General features: G+C 43.4%; 1 pseudogene across 1 annotated transcript; it reads left to right on the top strand.

Moving 5' to 3' along the window:
- Positions 1-759: 759 nt before the first annotated feature.
- On the top strand, positions 760-3,275 carry LOC149555400 (putative receptor-like protein kinase At1g11050 pseudogene; annotated as a pseudogene). The gene has a single exon (XR_016364480.1). The product of XR_016364480.1 is annotated as a putative receptor-like protein kinase At1g11050 pseudogene (transcript).
- The last annotated feature ends 4,915 nt before the right edge of the window (positions 3,276-8,190 follow it).

Raw genomic sequence — 8,190 nt, 5'->3', positions numbered from 1 at the left:
TCAAGGATAAAGAGCCAAAAATGAATGTTTCAAAATGCTGAAATAATTCAAACACATGTTAAGTGGACTCACTCAACTCATAATTCTTTATTTTAAAACAATGGGATATCCCTACAACCCCACCACACCTTGCCTTTGACTTACATGTTTGTCAAGCTTTGGGGTGATGAAGGAGGCAACCTAGGGCGAGACTAGTCCCAAAGGTTTACTCCACACTCTCAAACAATGCAACCTATAGATAACCATAGTCGATAAGACTTGAACCTTACAACTATATGGAACAAGCCCAAAGCCGCACAAACTTACCAATTATTTGAACTATGAGGTTTCCCACCCATAATTAGTAGAAAGAAAGAAATAAGAATTATATTTGTACTTGTATAAAAAATTGTTGGTTTTTTAACCAAAAGAATGCCTCCACCACTCGCCCAACAATCAAATATTATTGTTGTCTAGAGTTAGAACATCTTGTTTTCTAATAGTAAAATATCTGCCCCACCTCCCACTTAATATGATGTGCACATGAATTTGGCTACCATCCCCTCCTTTTGGGTGACGTGGGAGATTTTTATGAGGGACATGCTTTATACCTGTCAAGGTGGACCGCCCAGGCATAGAGACTTCTAAAGTATTGACCTAATACACGTTATCCCAGAGCTCCCACAACATGTTAATCCGTGAGAATTGTCCCGCACGTGCCATTTCAATTTTCTAGAAAGAGAAGCCGCCTTCCGCCATGACGCGGCCAACGAAGCAAATCAACCATAAAATTTGTTTTCCTAGACAAAAAAGGTGCAGGCTCTATATGATAGAGTGAAACCCAATCAAATTGTACTCGTTTTCTCTCCACTTAAAACGAAAGAACTCTGAAGAGCTTCGGTCGTAGACGCTATTGTTATGTTCTGCTATAGATTCGAAGCAATACCCATTCTGTAAATCTGGTTTTTCAGTGTAAAGGTCTGCAAGAAAAAAATGATGAAGATTGTACTCATAATATGGTGGTTACTGTATCTGGGCATGGCTAATGCTGAATGTCCAGTAAATCTTGATTATGTAACAGAATGGTCCTGGAATAAAACCTTCTGCCGAGCTCTTCAGACTGGTGGTAACGTTGATAATTGCCGTACATCGCTCAGAACCGTGTTTGGCGTGGGGCTTGCCCAGTATTTGAAAGAGAAATCCCTTTTCGAATTGCCGGATTATGCCTCTGCCTCTGCATGCGTTGAGAAATTTCAGCTGAAGCTCACTTCAATGGGGTTTCCCCCAAATTTGACCCAGACCTCTTTCTACAATGCATCCGAATTCGTCTCTGGCCCGACCCTGTGCGACGGCATAGAGACGGTAGAGGATTGGGAAGAGAAAGTGGGGGTTACTTCTGTTGACACGGCCTGCAAGAGGGATCTTTCATCATACTCTGCTTGCGCTGCGTGCTTTAATGGCGGACAAGATGTTCTGAGCCAAATTGCGGGGAAAATCAGTAATATCACGGCGGCAACGAGTCTGAAATGTTACTATTTCTTGTGTTTGTATGCTGCCGGCGTGGTGAATGAATTCGGGCCGAAGAACAAAGCCACGGCTTCTTGTGTTCTCCGCGTGCAATTTGCCGACGAGGGTTCGAATTCCAAACGTAGGGTTCTGATTTTTGTTTCGATGGGCGCCGCGGTGGGTTTTCTGGGGCTCACTGGTTTAGGCCTCGGGTACTTTTTGTGGGAGAAGAGGAAGGGAAACGCTAAGCACAGGCGTTTTGTGAGGCTTAATCGAAGCTTTTTGAGGAGCGCCGTGAAGCCTAATATGGGTGCCGTCTGGTTCAGCTTAAGGTCGATCAAGGAGGCGACACATAATTTCAGCCCTAAAAATGTCATCGGACAGGGCGGATTCGGGACGGTTTATAAGGGAGTTCTTCCAGACGGCCGTCTGATTGCTGTGAAGAGAATGAAGGCCCTTAACGGGGAAGGGGATTCTGATTTCATAAACGAGGTGGAGATCATTGACAGGATCAGGCACCGGAATTTGGTGATTTTGAGGGGGTTTTGTGTTTCTAGCGACGACATGGAAGGGCAGCAGCAGTTTCTTATTTATGATTACATGATTAATGGGAGCCTGGATGAGCATATTTTCGAAAACGGGGAGAAAAACAGGGCGCCCCTGAATTGGGAACAGAGGAAGAACATCGCCATTGGTACAGCTAAAGGATTGTGTTACCTTCATCATGGCGTTCAGCCTGCAATTTATCACCGAGACATCAAGGCCACTAACATTCTGCTGGATGACGACATGAATGCTTGTGTTGCTGATTTTGGGCTTGCACGGATTACGACTCAGGGGCAATCTCAGATGACAACGAGAATCGCCGGCACCCATGGCTACCTCGCCCCTGAATATGCTCTGTATGGTCAGCTCACCGACAAGAGCGATGTTTACAGTTTTGGGGTTGTTTTGCTTGAGATTATGAGCGGCAGAAAGGCTCTGCATACTTCAGCAGAACCCCCATCTGATTATCTCATCACCGATTGGGCATGGAGGCTGGTAAAAGCGGGCAAAGCTTTGCAGGTCATAGATCCGAGAATTGTTCAAGACGGGGCAATGGAGATCATGGAGAGGTTTGTGCTTGTGGGGATTCTGTGTGCGCATGTAATGGTTGCATTCAGACCGAGTATGAGCGAGGTGTTGAAGATGCTTGAAGGTGATGCCCCGATTCCCCCTATTCCTGAAAGACCTTTGCCCCTCTCAAATCTTACGACTTTCACAGATGAGTATGGTTCATTTCTGGATTCAATATCGCATCCATCTTTCAGCTCAACTGTTATGTTACGGTGACTTGCTGTCCCAATCTCAAATCTTTTCCTGTTCAAATCAGATTCTCATCCTGTATGTAGATATCTGGATCCGTACTATAAATTTCAGCTTTAGTTCTATACTTGTCATTTCAGAGAGCTTGTACTGCAAGACAGTAATTTTTGAGTCTCTTTCAGCAAATTCTTTGTTGAGTAGTTCCTTTAGTTTTCAAAGGGCACACTGGATCACAGTGGCATCTGGACTTTTTCTTAGTTGGGACTCTTCACATTCTACGGTGCTGATTCATCCAGAGTACATGGATTTCATCGACGCCGTCCCGTCCAGCTGTTATTTAAGCTGTTTACAGAATTTTTTTTTTCAGGACTGTTCAATAAAACTGAAACCCGTTTGACACCACTAAAGTTTTGGGACGCGGCTATCCTCCGTGTAAATTGCACTATTTGACTAAATTTCAAAAAATAAAGAGTTTTTAAACAAAATTCATGATCTCCATGATCTGTATATTTCTGTGATCGAATAATGTTTGACATTTTAAATTTTTTTTTTTGTCTTTGATACATTTTGTTAGGGGATTAGCCAACACCAAAATTTTGTGTTCAATAGTTGAAATGGGGTTTGCTTGATTGGAGAGATTTCCTGTTCTAAGAAAGAAGAATATGAAGAAACATCCATTCAACAATTTTATGGAGGCTAATGTATTTTGTATTTATTTGTCCTTATTTTACTTTTTATGTATGTTTCAAAATTAATATGATTGTATTTTAGATTTGTTTTTCAAATCTTTGATTGTGCTAGTAAAAATGAGTTAGTTAAAAATATTAATTATAGTATTATTGACATAATTACCTACAAAGTTCATAATTTAAATTGACACCATAACATATTAGAATCAGATTTCAATCAATATTGATCTTGCAAAATCATAATTAAACATAATGGAATTTTAATATTAATCTGATTTCATCAATATATTAATGGTTCAACTTCAGGATTTGAATCATATTTACTAATTGATGAATTAATTATTTTAATTTATTGTTCCAATTATTATGTTTAAATATTTAAATAAAGGTAACTTTTGAATCATCTTGTCTTTAAACTAATTTAATATAAAATTAATATAAAATATTTAAAATAAGTGAAAAATAATATTTTCAAATAGAAAATCTCTCTCTCTCTCTCTCTCTCTCTCTCTCTCTCTCTCTCTCTCTCACACACACACACACACACACACACACACACACAGAAGAAAACATAAGCCAAATCAATATTGGTTGTTTAATATATTAAAATTAGGGGAAGAAAGCATACAAGTGAATTAACTAAATTAAAGATAATTTTGTAAAATAGTTTTAATTAAAATTAAAATGTATACGTTGGTAAAAAAAAATTAATCAAATTTGATTGGTTAATTGTTTATGTTTATAACTAGTTTAAGCTTGATAAGCAGGAAATAGTTTAAACTTACATGGTCTTATACTTCTCTTGGGAACCACATATTATTAGGTGGGCAACTTTTTGATTTGATATTTATATAGGAGGGTAAGTGCACCAAGTTGTGGTGCCAAAAGGGGGGTATAAGTGGACACCTTTTTCATGAAATTTGCAAATATTGAACTTCAACAAGAATTTGAAGATAGTTACGCTCAAAATTTTAAGATATGACAAAAACAAAAGTCGTAGTCCTTTGAATCTAGTTTCTAAACTACTAATTTTTTTTCAAAATGGTTTAGTTTTAGGTCCTCAAAAAAGGGGGCCACAAAAAGTGGTACTATTTATTCCCAAAAAATATAACATAGTACAAAGTGTGGCCCCCGTAAAATTTTAACTTTTTTTTTTGAAATTTTTTAATCGCTCTGGTCAAAAGTTACTTAACACTATGTAGTTTATCCCAGAGTTTTTGGGTAATTTTATAATGTGTATTTTTTTAAAATAAACTTTTTAACTAGACATATCCCAAAAAACGTGAAATATCTGTGTGCTCCCCCTAGAAATAATTGAAAACTAATCTAAAATCAAAACTTTTTTATTTCAAAGTGTGTAGAATGGAGTCTAGTTTCTAAAAAACTAAGTTGTTGCAAAATTTGATGAATGAGCTAAAATCTATAGCCCAATTAGTACATGGTGGTTTTTGACAAAAAATGAACATACATTCAAAATAAATTATAGATGAAAGGTTTGAAATAGTTCAAATTAAAAATAAATCATATGGTTAGATAGTTAACACAGAGACCTATAATGCTATGTAACTTGATCTTATTGATACCCAACCACGAGGAGTCTTGAAGGGGAGCACACAAGAAAAAGCAATCATTTTTGGTATGTTTGCTGGAAAACACATCTCAGACCTGTTTATAAACTCCAAAACTATGGGTTGGATCTCCAAGGCAAAACCAAGCCTTAGGCTTGGGTTTAATGCAAAGCTTTCAATAGCGCATGTGCCCTATAGCGCGCACACGCTATAGCGTGCACGCGCTATTTAACTTTGTGTTCCTAGTAGCGCATGCATGTTATAGTGTGTACGCACTATAGGGTGCACACACTATCAACACCTAAATTACAAAACAAAACTAGGTGGGGTGGGGGAGGGGGGGCGGACAGGGGCAATGGAATAGCTATGTGTGAGAAAGATAGAGAGAAAGTAGGGGATGGGAGAGGGAAGAGAGTACAAGATGGGAGAGAGAAAGTGAGGAGTAAAGGTGGCAAAGAGAGTATAGGATGGGAGAGAGAAGTGTGAGAGAGTAGGGGTGGCAGAGAGAGTACAGGATGCGAGAGAGAGTAGGGGTGGTAGAGAGAGTACAGGATGTGAGAGAGAGTAGGGGTGGCAGAGAGAGTACAAGATGCGAGAGAGAGTAGGGGTGGCAAAGAGAGAGTGCAAGATAGGGGAGAGAGATTGACAGTAGGGGATGGGAGAGAGAGGAAGTGTGAGAGAGTAGGGGTGGTAGAGAGAGTACATGATGTGAGAGAGAGTAGGTGTGAGAGAGAGTAGGGGTGGCTAAGAGAGAGTGCAAGATGGGGGAGAGAGATTGACAGTAGGAGATGGGAGAGAGGAGAAGTGTGAGAGAGAGTACAGGTTGGGAGAGAGAGATTGAGAGTAGGTAGTGGGAGACGGAGTGGGAGAGGAAGAGCGAGAGAGAGGAGAATGGGAGTGCATGTGTGTGAAAGAGAGAGAGTATGGAATGGGAGAGGGGGAAGATAGAGTAGCTCGAGAGAGAGTAGGGGATGGAAGAGAGAGTAGGTGATGGGAGAGGGAGTGGGAGAGGAAGAGAGATGGGGGATAGAAAAGTGTGTAAGAGAGAAATAGAGAGAGAGTAAGGGATAGGAGAGAGTGTGAAAATGTAAGAGAGAGTAGGGGGTAGGAGAGAGAGAGTAGAGAGGGGGAGAGAGAGAGTGAGAGTGAAAGTGAGAGTGAGTAGGTGGTGGGAGAGGGAGTGGGAGAGGGAGAGTGAGTGAGAGAAAAAGTAGGGGATGGGAGAGGAGAGAGGGGGATGGGTGTGTGTGTGTGAAAGAGAGAGAGTAGGGAATGAGAGAGGGGAGAGAGAGATAGAGAGAGTAGGAAATGGCAGAGGGATGGGAGAGAGAGGGAGAGAGCGAGAGAGAGCGAGAGAGAGAGAGAGAGAGAGAGAGAGAGAGAGAGAGAGTAGGCAGTGGGAGAGGGAGTGGGAGGGAGAGAGAGGTGGAATGGAAGTGTGTAAGAGAGATAGAGTAGGGGGTGGGAGAGAGTAGGCAGTGGGAGAGGGACCACGAGAGAGAGAGAGGGGGGAATGGGAATGTGTATTTATTTATAAGAGAGATAGAGTAGGGGATGGGAGAGAGTGTGAGAGTTTGAGAGAGAGTAGGAGGTGGCAGAGAGAGCTTGTACAGGATGGGGGTGTGAGAGAGAGAGAGTAGGGGATGGGAGAGAGAGAGTGAGAGTAAGGGATGGGGGGAGAGAGAGAGAGAGAGAGAGTAGAGAGGAAGAGAGAGAACTTGAGAGAGAGATAGTAGGCGGTAGGAGAGGGAGTGGGAGAGGGAGAGGGAGAGGGAGAGAGATAAGGGGGATGGGAGTGTGTGTGATAGATGTAGAGAGTAAGGGATGGGAGAGAAGAAGAGTGGGGGGATAACAGTGTGTGTGTCTATGAAAGAGAGAGAGTAGCCCGATTGGGAGAGAGTGTGAGAGTAGGAGGTGGCAGAGAGAGAGTACGACGATGGGGGAGAGAAAGTAGGTGGGAGAGGGAAAGAGAGAGGGGGGATGGGAGTGTGTGTGTGTAAGAGAGACAGAGTAGGGGATAGGAGAGTGTGAGAGAGTAGGGGATGGGAGAGGAGAGAGAGAGTAGGGGATGGGGGAGAGAAAGTAGGCAGTGGGAGAGGGAGAGAGAGGGGGGGATGGGAGTGTGTGTGTAAGAGAGATAGAGTAGGGGATGGGAGAGAGTGTGAGAGAGTAGGGGATGGGAGAGGAGAGAGAGAGTAGGGGATGGGGGAGAGAAAGTAGGTGATGGGAGAGGGAGTGGGAGAGGAAGAGAGAGGGGGGGATGGGAGAGAGTGTGAGAGTGAGTAGGTGGTGGTGAAGAGAGCTCGTACAGGATGGGAGAGAGAGAGAGAGAGTAGAGAGGGAGAGAGAGAACTTGAGAGAGAGAGAGAGATAGTAGGCAGTAGGAGAGCGAGTGGGAGAGGGAGAGGGAGAGAGATAGGGGGGATGGGAGTGTGTGTGACAGATGTAGAGAGTAGGGGATGGGAGAGAAGAGAGTGGAGGGATAAGAGTGCGTGTGTCTATGAAAGAGAGAGAGTATGGGATGGGAGAGAGTGTGAGAGTGAGAGAGAGAGAGTAGGGGGGGCAGAGGGAGAGTACGGCGATGGGGGAGAGAAAGTAGGCGGTGGGAGAGGGAGTGGGAGAGGGAGAGAGAGAGGGGGAATGGGAATGTGTGTAAGAGAGACAAAGTAGGGGATGGGAGAGAGTAGGGGATGGGAGAGGAGAGAGAGAGTAAGGGATGGGGGAGAGAAAGTAGGTGGTGGGAGAGGGAGTGGGAGAGGAAGAGAGAGGGGGGATGGGAGTGTGTGTGTAAGAGAGATAGAGTAGGAGATGGGAGAGAGTGTGAGAGTGAGTAGGTGGTGGTAGAGAGAGCTCGTACAGGGATGGGAGAGAGAGAGTGAGATTAGGGGATGGGAGAGTGTGAGAGAGAGTAGGGGATGGGAGAGAGAGAGAGTGAGAGTAAGGGATGGGAGAGAGAGAGAGAGAGTAGAGAGGGAGGGAGAGAGAGATAGTAGGCGGTAGGAGAGAGTGTGAGAGTGTGAGAGTAGGGGGTGGCAGAGAGATTACAACTATGGGGGAGAGAAAGTAGGTGGTGGGAGAGGGTAAGAGAGAGGGGGAATGGGAGTGTGTGTGTAAGAGAGATAGAGTAGGGGATGGGAGAGAGT

The sequence above is a fragment of the Cupressus sempervirens genome, chromosome 5 (genome assembly GCF_028749045.1).
Source record: "Cupressus sempervirens isolate cs-2001-9-10 chromosome 5, ASM2874904v1, whole genome shotgun sequence".
In the NCBI taxonomy this organism is placed as follows: domain Eukaryota; kingdom Viridiplantae; phylum Streptophyta; class Pinopsida; order Cupressales; family Cupressaceae; genus Cupressus; species Cupressus sempervirens.
The sequence above is the reverse complement of the archived record's forward strand: the minus strand, read 5'-3'. Positions and strand labels throughout refer to the sequence as shown.